This window comes from Felis catus, chromosome B3 (assembly GCF_018350175.1).
Source record: "Felis catus isolate Fca126 chromosome B3, F.catus_Fca126_mat1.0, whole genome shotgun sequence".
Taxonomy (NCBI): Eukaryota; Metazoa; Chordata; class Mammalia; order Carnivora; family Felidae; genus Felis; species Felis catus.
The window spans coordinates 98,767,964-98,782,826 of NC_058373.1; positions in this window are offsets into that span (position 1 = coordinate 98,767,964).

Consider the following 14,863-nt stretch of genomic DNA (forward strand, 5'->3'; position numbering starts at 1 on the left):
TGCCAAGTGATAAAATATGTCATTCTTTTTTTTGAAAAATAACCATTGAGTGGGAGGTGAAACTTGAGTAAAAGTTGAAAACAAAGTTATCTTGTGATGTGGGGGCAGGTACAGGACAGAGGTGCCACTTTTTTGAATTGTGATTCGGGGACGTGTCAGGAGCCAGGCATAAACTTTTTCATATTTCCCTATCGGCCTGGGATTGGATCAAGGGATATCAAGAATTAATCATTTTAAGTCATTAGACTTCTGATGAAAACTCTTCTTGGTTCCCAAGAACTCCTTTGGATCTTGCTCCTATTTTCCGGTCCTGTATTTCCATCCTTGTTCTGTCCCCCCTACTTGCCACACACTGTGTGAGACCACAGGCATTTCGCACACCCTGAACCTCTCCCACAGCCTAACACCAACACTGAGCCCATGACCTGCACATTTGTAGCTCTCACCTACTCTGCTCTTGAGACCAGCAGGTCCAGCTGCCATTCAGCACCCTCACTTGAGTATCTTTGGCCCAATCTGGCTCCTCCTCCTTGCTTTCCCACTGCACACAATGGAGAAGTTGCTCATGTCAGAACCTGGGGGTTCTCCCTGACACTTCCATCACTCCTCACATTCACCCCTTACCTATTCCTGATGTGTCGGCTGCAAAATATATTCCTAGTCTGTTCACTTCATGCCGTGATCAATGCTATTGCCCCTGTCTTGGTTACTATTCCCTCTTGCCCGGGTTCTTGTGATAGTTCCTCTTAATCCCCATCTCTACTCTAACCCCATTGATCTGTTCTTCATATAGTAGGCAGGATGAATTTCTTAAGATGGAACTTGTGCCATGTTGCACCCCCTGTTCAAAACTCTGAGGACATTTGGGACAAAATGAAAAAAAAAAATCCCTAACAGGGCACACAAGGGCCCTGTGGTTGGCCCATTACTCAACCCTAACTCCATCTCAGGTTACTTCCTTTTCATTTACTATGTTTGATTAACACACTGTACACTTTGATTTTCTTGAACACTCAAAACCCTTTCCTACTTCAGTAAAGGAACACATGGTATTCCTTCTGCTTAGAAAGTTCTCCCACCCTCCCACTCTCTGCCTGTTCCCCCTCCAGACCGTAAGCTTCCTGAGGACAGATCCTTGACTGTCCTTTCAGTAGTGAATAACCAACATCTAGTACAGTCCCAGACAGAGAGTAAATCTGCGTGGTAAACCTATGTTGAGTGAGTGAATGACTGTTCCAATTAACATCAAAATTCTTCCATCTTCGTAACAGGAACAGAAAGGGGAGGCTGCATATATTTTAGGAAGAACAAAAAGGCTATATTTTTGCTAGCTCAGCCAAATTGATATTCAGCCTTGAGTAGTCAGGCCAGTATTTATCTCTACACTAATAATACGGGACCTTTCTGTGAAATAAGTCATATTTTAAGTAGGCTCCACTTTATCTGCATTACCAAAATTGCCAAGGTTCCTGTAAAACTCCCGCAAAGGATGGTCTGTCTTTAATAAAGTGCTAAATCTGTCCATTTCTGAAGAACCTATAATACTCCCATTAAAAAAAACTAAGTGCCTTAGTATCGCTGGTTATTGAAAAGGCTAAAATCAAATATACTAAAAATGGCCCCATAATTTAAGCTTACCTTTTTGTTACAGTTTGAAAAGAGAAGAGTCGACATATTTGTAGAACCATTTCTTATCAAACTTTTCAATAAATTATGTAGTTTTAGTTTTTCTTTTAACGGAAATGAGATGTTTTCTGAGAACAGTAAGCCCGTGCTGAGGTCCCCCATTTCTTATTCCCATTTATTTATTTATTTATTTATTACTTTTTAATGTTTATTTATTTTTGAGAGAGAGAGACAGGGCAAGAGCAAGCAGGGGAGGGGCAGAGAGAGAGGGGGGACAGAGGATGTGAAGCAGGCTCTGTGCTGACAGCAGAGAAGCGTGATGCAGGGCTCGAACTCATGAACTGTGGGATCATGACCTGTGCTGAAGTCACACGCTCAACTGACTAAGCCACCCAGGTGACCTGCCTCTTATTCCCTTTTAATGCATCGTGTTAGTGACTCACCTTTAACACCATGTCCTATTTGTGAATTATCTCTACTTTCCAACTTCGCTTTTTACTCCCTGGTAATTTAGTCTCTACATTTATTTTCTGCATATGACTTATCCGCTCAAGCTTCTTATGAATGGGAGTTGTTATCTTTTTCTGTAGCATCCTCAGTGTGGTGATCAGGTCAGGCCAGGTCATACAGTAGTAACAAAATGTCCAAAATCTCTGGGGCTTTGTTTCCTACTCCACTTACATGACTAATGTGGGCCAGCAGGGGGATTCCTATCATTTGTTCTCTCAGGGACCTCGGCTAATGGAAGGCCTCATCTTCACCCACATCCCTGATGAAAACAACGGTGGGAAGGAAACCTGACAAGGCACACAACTGGCTTTTAAAGCTTCTGCCAGGATGTAACACGTATCGTTCCGTGTGTGTCATTAGCTAAAACAAGTCATGTGGCTATGCCTGACTTCAAAAGAGGTGAGCAAGCGAAACTCTAAAATGTCTCTGGAAAAAGGATAGTCAGGGACCGCAGATGCACTGCAGTCATGATTCACAATTGGTGCCTGCAAAGCCCTGCTCAATTCCAGGGCTTCTCATGTGAACTTCCATCATAATTGCTTACTGAAGTTTGGAGACACCTGAAGATCTACATGTGGGCTAAAGGTAAAGGAGAAGGCAGTTGCTGGTTGAAAATGAAGAAAGTATTGCTATAGTGTATTTGCATTCTCCTGGTTTCAACTTCCCTTCTAAAATCTGGAAATAGGGAAAGCTCTAGAGAATATTTTTTTAAAAAGGGACCCATGTGAATACCTACTTTATACAGCACATAGCTATGCATGCACTAATGACCTGACCCTACACCCTGACCTAATAAACATTTCTGCCAGTGATTTCAAAGACCACAGATGTTGACACTCAGAGAACGTTTGTGGACTACATGAACCTGGGAGGGGAGTGAGTGATTTGGGTGATAGAATTATGATTCAGAGCTGGAATTCTGGTCTGGATAATGGGTGCACTCTGTGTAATGTTTGGGTCTAAAGCCCTATTACATAAGTACAGGGTGGTAGGTCTTTGAACAACAGCAATGTGTGAAAAATCTCCAGGGCTTCCTGTTGACATAAATTGTATTGTTATTCAGTGGTGGGATGTGGTAGCCAAATGAGCTAATAGAATGTCCACACGGAAGCATAATACCCAGGTCAGGGGAAGGGCTCAAGGACTCTGCTCAGGTGGTGCGTGGAAGCTTGAATTCAGTTTGGGATGTCACTATTTGAGGGACCTGGGCAGATGAGCTTGCCCATGGGGAGAGTACCTGGATCGCCAGTGGCATAAGAAAACTCAAGGAGGAGATGAAGGAACTGGGTCTATTTAACCTAGAGAATGGAGAGACATGATGGGGGAAGTATGGGATGGGGAGGGCGGTCTGCATAATCAGAAGGTTACCAGGTAGAAGAGGGAATTTATTTTGCTACAGAAGACAGAATAAGGTTAGGTTGTAGGGACACTGATTTTGACTCATGATCAAGACTAAAATCCTGTGAAAGTTAAGTCTCTGGTAGGTTATGTTGTCAGGGGATTTAAGAATCTAAAAAGTAGAGTGACCAACTATCTATCCAGTTTGCTTAAGACAGAGTTTTCTAAGACTTGGAATTTTGAGTGCTAAAATCAGAAAAATTTCAGGCAAACTTGAATGAAGTGGCCACTCTACCAAAAAGGATTGCCGTTAATGTAATCTAAGGTCTCTTCCAATTTAAAGACTCTCTGATAGGTTGATTTTCCCAGAAAATCAGGCAAAGCAGTTATTCTTATATACAATTTTCCTAATCCTTGCTTAATTTAATCAAAAGGGGCTTTGCATGCTCTCTGAGCAATTGTTCCACACTTGTGTTCAGATTTAATTACTGCTGCTAGATCCATGTCCTATAATTGTATCATATAATGAGGTGACATTTCCCTGCAAGTCCAAAGTCTTTCATTACATAAATGAGCATTTTAGAAACAAAGAGCTACACCTTTCTTAAGAAACAACAATGGATAATTATTTGATAGTTTGAATGGCTGTTATTCTTAAATAAAGCATTAAGGAGGTGAACAGCCATATAGGAAGTTAAGTTCCATCATAATGAAATTTCGGTTGGATTATGCACAATACAAGGGCTATTTGTGTTCAACACATCCTTGTGGAAACTTTATTATTTTCTTTTAATCACTTAATTGTATTTGTGATTCTGGAATAAATTTATTCAATCAAACCGCAACCTAGCGGTTTTGTTTGTTCTTTGGGGTTCAATGTTTCTGTATTAGAACCAAGACTTCAAAAAGAGGTTTTGTAGTTTTCACCTGGCGTTCTTCCTGGTGATGTACCACCTGCTCATTCTAACTATTTAACTTCAGCGAAACCATAAGGGATAGTTACTGAGTTTGGGCAACTTTCCTAAGCCTTTTCTCTTATAACTCACTTGATACAGCCATGTAAGTAAGTTCTTTGAGAAGAAAAGAGTAACTGGTAAATAGGCTCTATTTTTTGTCTAGTTGGTGATTTATAGAGAAGAGAAGGAGTCCCTTCAATTTTAGGGCTTTGCACTCAGTCCCAAGAATAGAAATCCAGGGAGGTGAGAGAATCATGGGAAGACTCTTGACGTGGCTTAAGGGAAGTGGCAATTTAAAAAGTTCTGCCTGAAAGGAGAGCAGTGGGGGACTAGCTGCTCATTCAAACCCACTCCACCTCATGCTCCCTTCTACTTTAGCTTGGAATCATGCCTTCTGGGAATTTTCCTTGGATTGACACCTGACTCTGCCTCTCAAACAAATCACTCTCTGTTCTTACACCAGTGCTGGTGACTGTTCACTGTAGTTGTTGGTGAGAGACTTATTACAAGGCCAGGAAAAAAGTGGTTCATGATAAATAAAGCCAGTAACCGTGGGTACAGTGTTGGATGTTCTACTCATTTAGTTGTCAGCCATGCAAGAGAGGCACACACAACTGTCTGAGATTTGCCTTCTGGTTATAGAAGCGCTGTGTTTACTTGACCATAGAGCCTCTGAAACTCTAGCTGGGAACATAATATAAGCAATAGAATGTAGAAGGACAGTAATATACCCCCGGCCCCAAGGCCTTATGGGGAAGAGATACATTTGTTACTATAATCCGGAGCCTGAGGAGAATCGGAAAGATGGCGGCGTAGGAGGACGCTGGGCTCACCGCGCGTCCGGCTGATCACTTAGATTCCACCTACACCTGCCTAAATAACGCAGAAAACCGCCAGAGGATTAGCAGAACGGAGTCGCTGGAGCCAGCGCAGACGAGAGGCCCACGGAAGAGGGTAGGAAGGGCGGCGAGGCGGTGCGCGCTCCACGGACTGGCGGGAGGGAGCCGGGGTGGAGGGGCGGCTCGCCGGCCAAGCAGAGCCCCCAGTCTGGCTTGCAAAAGCAGAGGGGCCTGACGGACTGTGTTCCGACAGCAAGCGCGACTTAGCGTCTGGGAGGTCATAAGTTAACAGCTCTGCTCGGAAAGCGGGAAGGCTGGAGGACAAAGGGAGGGAGAGCTGCTGAGCCCCCAGACGACAGAGCTCAGTTTGGTGGGGAACAAAGGCGCTCGCCAGCGCCATCTCCCCCGCCCATCCCCCAGCCAAAATCCCAAAGAGAACCAGTTCCTGCCAGGGAACTTGCTTGATCCCCGCAAACACCCAACTCTGCGCCTCTGCGGAGCCAAACCTCCGGCAGTGGATCTGACTCCCTCCTGCTGCCACAGGGCCCCTCCTGAAGTGGATCACCTAAGGAGAAGGGATCTAAGCCTGCCTCTCCTGCCCCTGTGCACCTTGCCTACCCACCCCAGCTAATATGCCAGATCCCCAGCATCACAAGCCTGGCAGTGTGCAGGTAGCCCAGACGGGCCACACCACCCCACAGTGAATCCTGCCCCTAGGAGAGGGGAAGAGAAGGCAAACACCAGTCTGACTGTGGCCCCAGCGGTGGGCTGGGGGCAGACATCAGGTCTGACTGCGGCCCCGCCCACCAACTCCAGTTATACACCACAGCACAGGGGAAGTGCCCTGCAGGTCCTCACCACGCCAGGGACTATCCAAAATGACCAAGCGGAAGAATTCCCCTCAGAAGAATCTCCAGGAAATAACAACAGCTAATGAGCTGATCAAAAAGGATTTAAATAATATAACAGAAAGTGAATTTAGAATAATAGTCATAAAATTAATCGCTGGGCTTGAAAACAGTATACAGGACAGCAGAGAATCTCTTGCTACAGAGATCAAGGGACTAAGGAACAGTCACGAGGAGCTGAAAAACGCTTTAAACGAAATGCATAACAAAATGGAAACCACCACGGCTCGGATTGAAGAGGCAGAGGAGAGAATAGGTGAACTAGAAGATAAAGTTATGGAAAAAGAGGAAGCTGAGAAAAAGAGAGATAAAAAAATCCAGGAGTATGAGGGGAAAATTAGAGAACTAAGTGATACACTAAAAAGAAATAATATACGCATAATTGGTATCCCAGAGGAGGAAGAGAGAGGGAAAGGTGCTGAAGGGGTACTTGAAGAAATAATAGCTGAGAACTTCCCTGAACTGGGGAAGGAAAAAGGCATTGAAATCCAAGAGGCACAGAGAACTCCCTTCAGACGTAACTTGAATCGATCTTCTGCACGACATATCATAGTGAAACTGGCAAAATACAAGGATAAAGAGAAAATTCTGAAAGCAGCAAGGGGTAAACGTGCCCTCACATATAAAGGGAGACCTATAAGACTCGTGACTGATCTCTCTTTTGAAACTTGTCAGGCCAGAAAGAATTGGCACGAGATTTTCAGGGTGCTAGACAGAAAAAATATGCAGCCAAGAATCCTTTATCCAGCAAGTCTGTCATTTAGAATAGAAGGAGAGATAAAGGTTTTCCCAAACAAACAAAAACTGAAGGAATTTGTCACCACTAAACCAGCCCTACAAGAGATCCTAAGGGGGACCCTGTGAGACAAAGTCCCAGAGACATCACTACAAGCATAACACATACAGACATCACAATGACTCTAAACCCGTATCTTTCTATAATAACACTGAATGTAAATGGATTAAATGCACCAACCAAAAGACATAGGGTATCAGAATGGATAAAAAAACAAGACCCATCTATTTGCTGTCTACAAGAGACTCATTTTAGACCTGAGGACACCTTTAGATTGAGAGTGAGGGGATGGAGAACTATTTATCATGCTACTGGAAGCCAAAAGAAAGCTGGAGTAGCCATACTTAGATCAGACAAACTAGACTTTAAATTAAAGACTGTAACAAGAGATGAAGAAGGACATTATATAATAGTTACAGGGTCTATCCATCAGGAAGAGCTAACAATTATAAATGTCTATGCACCGAATACCAGAGCCCCCAAATATATAAAACAATTACTCATAAACATAAGCAACCTTATTGATAAGAATGTGGTAATTGCAGGGGACTTTAACACCCCACTTACAGAAATGGATAGATCATCTAGACACACGGTCAATAAAGACACAAGGGCCCTGAATGAGACATTGGATCAGATGGACTTGACAGATATATTTAGAACTCTGCATCCCAAAGCAACAGAATATACTTTCTTCTCGAGTGCACATGGAACATTCCCCAAGATAGATCATATACTGGGTCACAAAACAGCCCTTCATAAGTTTACAAGAATTGAAATTATGCCATGCATACTTTCAGACCACAATGCTATGAAGCTTGAAATCAACCACAGAAAAAAGTCTGGAAAACCTCCAAAAGCATGGAGGTTAAAGAACACCCTACTAACGAATGAGTGGGTCAACCAGGCAATTAGAGAAGAAATTAAAAAATATATGGAAACTAACGAAAATGAAAATACAACAATCCAAATGCTTTGGGACACAGCGAAGGCAGTCCTGAGAGGAAAATACATTGCAATCCAGGCCTATCTCAAGAAACAAGAAAAATCCCAAATACAAAATCTAACAGCACACCTAAAGGAACTAGAAGCAGAACAGCAAAGGCAGCCTAAACCCAGCAGAAGAAGAGAAATCATAAAGATCAGAGCAGAAATAAACAACATAGAATCTAAAAAAACTGTAGAGCAGATCAACGAAACCAAGAGTTGGTTTTTTGAAAAAATAAACAAAATTGACAAACCTCTAGCCAGGCTTCTCAAAAAGAAAAGGGAGATGACCCAAATAGATAAAACCATGAATGAAAATGGAATTATTACAACCAATCCCTCAGAGATACAAACAATTATCAGGGAATACTATGAAAAATTATATGCCAACAAATTGGACAACCTGGAAGAAATGGACAAATTCCTGAACACCCACACTCTTCCAAAACTCAATCAGGAGGAAATAGAAAGCTTGAACAGACCCATAACCAGCGAAGAAATTGAATCGGTTATCAAAAATCTCCCAACAAATAAGAGTCCAGGACCAGATGGCTTCCCAGGGGAGTTCTACCAAACGTTTAAAGCAGAGATAATACCTATCCTTCTCAAGCTATTCCAAGAAATAGAAAGGGAAGGAAAACTTCCAGACTCATTCTATGAAGCCAGTATTACTTTGATTCCTAAACCAGACAGAGACCCAGTAAAAAAAGAGAACTACAGGCCAATATCCCTGATGAATATGGATGCAAAAATTCTCAATAAGATACTAGCAAATCGAATTCAACGGCATATAAAAAGAATTATTCACCATGATCAAGTGGGATTCATTCCTGGGATGCAGGGCTGGTTCAACATTCGCAAATCAATCAACGTGATACATCACATTAACAAAAAAAAAAGAGAAGAACCATATGATCCTGTCAATCGATGCAGAAAAGGCCTTTGACAAAATCCAGCACCCTTTCTTAATAAAAACCCTTGAGAAAGTCGGGATAGAAGGAACAAACTTAAAGATCATAAAAGCCATTTATGAAAAGCCCACAGCTAACATCATCCTCAACGGGGAAAAACTGAGAGCTTTCTCCCTGAGATCAGGAACATGGCAGGGATGCCCACTCTCACCGCTGTTGTTTAACATAGTGCTGGAAGTTCTAGCATCAGCAATCAGACAACAAAAGGAAATCAAAGGCATCAAAATTGGCAAAGATGAAGTCAAGCTTTCGCTTTTTGCAGATGACATGATATTATACATGGAAAATCCGATAGACTCCACCAAAAGTCTGCTAGAACTGATACAGGAATTCAGCAAAGTTGCAGGATACAAAATCAATGTACAGAAATCAGTTGCATTCTTATACACTAACAATGAAGCAACAGAAAGACAAATAAAGAAACTGATCCCATTCACAATTGCACCAAGAAGCATAAAATACCTAGGAATAAATCTAACCAAAGATGTAAAGGATCTGTATGCTGAAAACTATAGAAACCTTATGAAGGAAATTGAAGAAGATTTAAAGAAATGGAAAGACATTCCCTGCTCATGGATTGGAAGAATAAATATTGTCAAAATGTCAATACTACCCAAAGCTATCTACACATTCAATGCAATCCCAATCAAAATTGCACCAGCATTCTTCTCGAAACTAGAACAAGCAATCCTAAAATTCATATGGAACCACAAAAGGCCCCGAATAGCCAAAGTAATTTTGAAGAAGAAGACCAAAGCAGGAGGCATCACAATCCCAGACTTTAGCCTCTACTACAAAGCTGTCATCATCAAGACAGCATGGTATTGGCACAAAAACAGACACATAGACCAATGGAATAGAATATAAACCCCAGAACTAGACCCACAAACGTATGGCCAACTCATCTTTGACAAAGCAGGAAAGAACATCCAATGGAAAAAAGACAGCCTCTTCAACAAATGGTGCTGGGAGAACTGGGCAGCAACATGCAGAAGGTTGAAACTAGACCACTTTCTCACACCATTCACAAAAATAAACTCAAAATGGATAAGGGACCTGAATGTGAGACAGGAAACCATCAAAACCTTAGAGGAGAAAGCAGGAAAAGACCTCTCTGACCTCAGCCGTAGCAATCTCTTACTCGACACATCCCCAAAGGCAAGGGAATTAAAAGCAAAAGTGAATTACTGGGAACTTATGAAGATAAAAAGCTTCTGCACCGCAAAGGAAACAACCAACAAAACTAAAAGGCAACCAACGGAATGGGAAAAGATATTTGCAAATGACATATCAGACAAAGGGCTAGTATCCAAAATCTATAAAGAGCTCACCAAACTCCACACCCGAAAAACAAATAACCCAGTGAAGAAATGGGCAGAAAACATGAATAGACACTTCTCTAAAGAAGACATCCGGATGGCCAACAGGCACATGAAAAGATGTTCAGCGTCGCTCCTTATCAGGGAAATACAAATCAAAACCACACTCAGGTATCGCCTCAGGCCAGTCAGAGTGGCCAAAATGAACAAATCAGGAGACTATAGATGCTGGAGAGGATTTGGAGAAACGGGAACCCTCTTGCACTGTTGGGAATGCAAATTGGTGCAGCCGCTCTGGAAAGCAGTGTGGAGGTTCCTCAGAAAATTAAAAATAGACCTACCCTATGACCCAGCAATAGCACTGCTAGGAATTTACCCAAGGGATACAGGAGTACTGATGCATAGGGGCACTTGTACCCCAATGTTCATAGCAGCACTCTCAACAATAGCCAAATTATGGAAAGAGCCTAAATGTCCATCAACTGATGAATGGATAAAGAAATTGTGGTTTATATACACAATGGAATACTACGTGGCAATGAGAAAGAATGAAATATGGCCTTTTGTAGCAACGTGGATGGAACTGGAGAGTGTGATGCTAAGTGAAATAAGCCATACAGAGAAAGACAGATACCATATGGTTTCACTCTTATGTGGATCCTGAGAAACTTAACAGGAACCCATGGGGGAGGGGAAGGAAAAAAAAAAAGAGGTTAGAGTGGGAGAGAGCCAAAGCATAAGAGACTGTTAAAAACTGAGAACAAACTGAGGGTTGATGGGGGATGGGAGGGAGGAGAGGGTGGGTGATGGGTATTAAAGAGGGCACCTTTTGGGATGAGCACTGGGTGTTGTATGGAAACCAATTTGACAATAAATTTCATAAAAAAAAAAAAAAAAAAAAACTATAATCCGGAGCCTGCCCGGCAGCTTTACCAATCTGTTACATTCTCACAGATAACATTCTGGAATATCAAACTGAGCCCAGAATTCTGCGCTTACCTTGTGCAGCCCTCCACTGTTGATTTCTAAAGGAAGCCAGGACTATGAATATTTTCAGTGGGCACTGCACTTTTGATCCAGAATCTCTCTGAACTTTTAATAAATCAACCTAATGGTAAATATTGGAAATCCATTGTTCAAGTTCAGAAAGGACCCACTAAAGGTAAAGAGCGTGAGTTCGTCAGTGATAATTAGCTTTATTTTATTTTGCGGCATAATTAGCTTTATTTTGCGGTATTTCATCCATGTTGCCCTTTTCTAGGTTTGTATTTGAAGTTGTCTAACGGGATAAAGGTGGGTTTTTTTCCCTCCTTCAAGTGACTGCTTACTCTTTTCTCTCTTGGTACTTGTTGTTTCCTGGTTTCACATCCTTTTCTCATGGTGTTCATGTTGAAGGAAGGTGAATATCTCCTTACCATTTCCCACTAGTGTAATAAGTGCAATAAGTTGAGAAAGAGGAGTGTGAAATAATTTGTGGGCATAAAAAAATAGAGAGATTAGGAGTGTTAGGTCTGAAAACTCAGTGTGGTGGGGATGGTGTGGATAAAGGAACTCTACAGTATCACTTGGTGTGAGAGAAGCTGTAGGACATAGTGTGGCTCCTGCGGCAGACCCCTCATGGACCTGACAGGTGAGCCATGGCTAGCCCCCTGCCTGCTATCCACAGCCGCTCATACGGGGCTGATGGGTCTTGCTGAACAGGATAGAATGTGATCTCTGATCTCCTGTGACTGTACTTTTCAAATAATCGTGTTTACATTTATGGACTTATTGTGAAAAACTGAAAGTTGCAGATTGCATTCATATCGCCCATGGAGAAATCTCCCTCACCAACACCCAGCGCGTGGCCAGATACGGTTACCTCCACTTTCCTGCGCAATTGCTTTCTGCATTTGCTGTGTTTTTCTGTAGGCTGCCCCGTCGGTGTGACCCTGTCTGCACATGGCCTCCATGTCACCTGTCTTGTCACCTTTAATCCAGCCCCTGCCTGAATTGCACTGTCATGTTCTAAATTCAGCACAGAGTTCTTGTTTTTTTTCAAACTGGTATCAAAGAAAAATTCTCCATGGGCAACCAAGCTGTTTTTCTTTTACTCCATTTGCTTTTAAAAAGGCTTTATAAAGTAATAACATGCATAATATACAGTTACGAATATAACTGTGCTCAGGCAAGTCACCAAGTTATTGTTTGGTTTCTAACTTTCTTCCTCAAGACATAAATCAGATGCTTGGAATAAACAGTTAACACCAACACGCCCTTGTATTTCCTGTGTGAGTCTTGTCTGTCTTCCCTATATAATTCTCAGGTGCTTAAAACAAGTTCATGCTCTGTTTGACCTTTGCACCGAACCCACGAAGTCACTGCAGGTGATGTTTGCTCTTGCACTCTACAAAAATTTTTTAAGATTTTTAAAAAGTTCATTTATTTATTTTGAGAGAGAGAAAGAGAGGGGGGCAGAGAGAGTAGAGAGAGAGAATACCAAGCAGTCTCTGCATAGTCAGTGTAGAGCCTTCTGCAGGGCTTGAACTGAACATCAAGATATCATGACCTGAGCCGAAACCAAGAGTCTGACACCGAACCAACTGAGCCACCCAGGCACCCTATACTCTGAAATTTTAAGTGAGATATTAGGTCCAATGTCTGAGGCAGTCAACATAACAATGATGCTTCCTTGTTGTTGTTATTGTTTTTTAATTCCTATGGATTGCACAAAGATAAGCCTCTCATCTTTGTATTTATCATTATATATAAAGGCATTAGAGAGACAATAAGGTTTGCTTAGTCTGTCCCTTTGATACAGAGGATGAGTGTGTATGTGTGTGTGTGTGTGTGTGTGTGTGTGTGTGTGTGTGTTTAGCATAAAGAGAAAATATAGAATGAGAACATTTTTTTACCACAGTTATTTAGAAGGTAATGAGCTGGTATGATTCCTTAGCATGAAGGCAACTCTGATGTGCTCTATTTTTACCACACCCTAAGATGGTTGTGTTGTAAACTGGGGTTATGGTATGTTGACTTCATTATCACTGTTATGCCCTTATAGCAAAATCGCTATCCTGATAATTAGCATTTTCAAAAGAATTTCTTTGCTTCTGCGTTTTAAAGATGTATTCTGCCTCAATTTTGTTTTTAAACACCAAATATTTATTGAGCATCCTATTTGTGAAGTCTATACAAGGCAGTGAGAGGGAAGGGACCCCTGTCTTCAGGGAATTTATTTAGCAGAAGTAGATGAGTTCATATATGCATTCAAAGTGTGAATATGAGATTAGTAGAAAAGAGGCATTGTTAAACCTCCCACTGAAATATTTCTGCTTCCTCTGAACAAGAACAAAAACATACATTGCTGGTTAATATGCCAGCGTAGTGAATACTTAGATGTTGGTCTTATGTTAGCACCAAAGTGTTAGATTATGTGTACCTTAACACACATGTGTTGGGGTGCCTGGGTGGCGCAGTCGGTTAAGCGTCTGACTTCCGCCAGGTACGATCTCGCGGTCCGTGAGTTCGAGCCCCGCGTCAGGCTCTGGGCTGATGGCTCAGAGCCTGGAGCCTGTTTCCGATTCTGTGTCTCCCTCTCTCTCTGCCCCTCCCCCATTCATGCTCTGTCTCTCTCTGTCCCCCAAAAAAATAAAAAAAAAATAAACGTTGAAAAAAAAACCACACATGTGCACATTTATTTAGATCAGTGACTTTTAAACACATTTTATCTTCTAAAGTAGCAAAGACTGGCTGAAGTGAATGGAAGGCAGGAGACCCACCCACTTACCTGTTTCTGCCACCACCTTTTTCATGCAGTAGCCTCAGAGCATAAACTGAGAAGCCCTGCTTCAGATTGTTAAATATACAAAACTTTATCTTACAACATTAAATTATTACAACTGTGATCCATTTACACAAAGATGATTCAATACATGTTGTAATAGTACCCTGGTGGATTGCTATGTTGCTTAAGTAATCTTATTGCCCCTTATTTGTCCCTCCTTCCTAATCCAGGACTTGCACCTCATTCGGTCTACTTGGTCTGTGAATTCTGCTCTGGCAATTGATGTTTTGGGAAGCATAGCCATGATGATGCTTTGATCTCTGGATATTTAATAACATTCTATTCCATTCCATTATAACCTACTCTTATTTTTTCAATATTTACCCTTTCTCAACCCATTCCTCTAAACTTATTAAAACATTTAAAACTTTTGTAGGGAGTCAAAAGCATTTACTAGTAGAAATAGGGTTCTTTTGCCAGAATGTTCCAATTGCTAGCTGTTCTCCAAACAGTTTATGAGAAGACTTTAGCAGAGAGCTTGGCACAGTGGCTAGCCGTTGATCCTAGCCAAATCTCATCATAAATGGGAAGCTCCAGGTTGTGACATGAGTAGCTTCCATGGGACCTGGAAGGTGAGAAGAAAGTGTGGTCCAAATTTGAAGGGAATGAAAGTAACATTGTTTTGTTTTAAGTAAATGTATTTCATTACAAAATATGCACTGTAGAAAATTTGGAATATACAAAGAAGTAGAGAAATAAAGACATAGAAAAATCATATGTAGTCCTATCGCATAAACAACTATTTACATTTTGGTTAGTCCTGAATGAAGGAGTGGACAGCATGAGG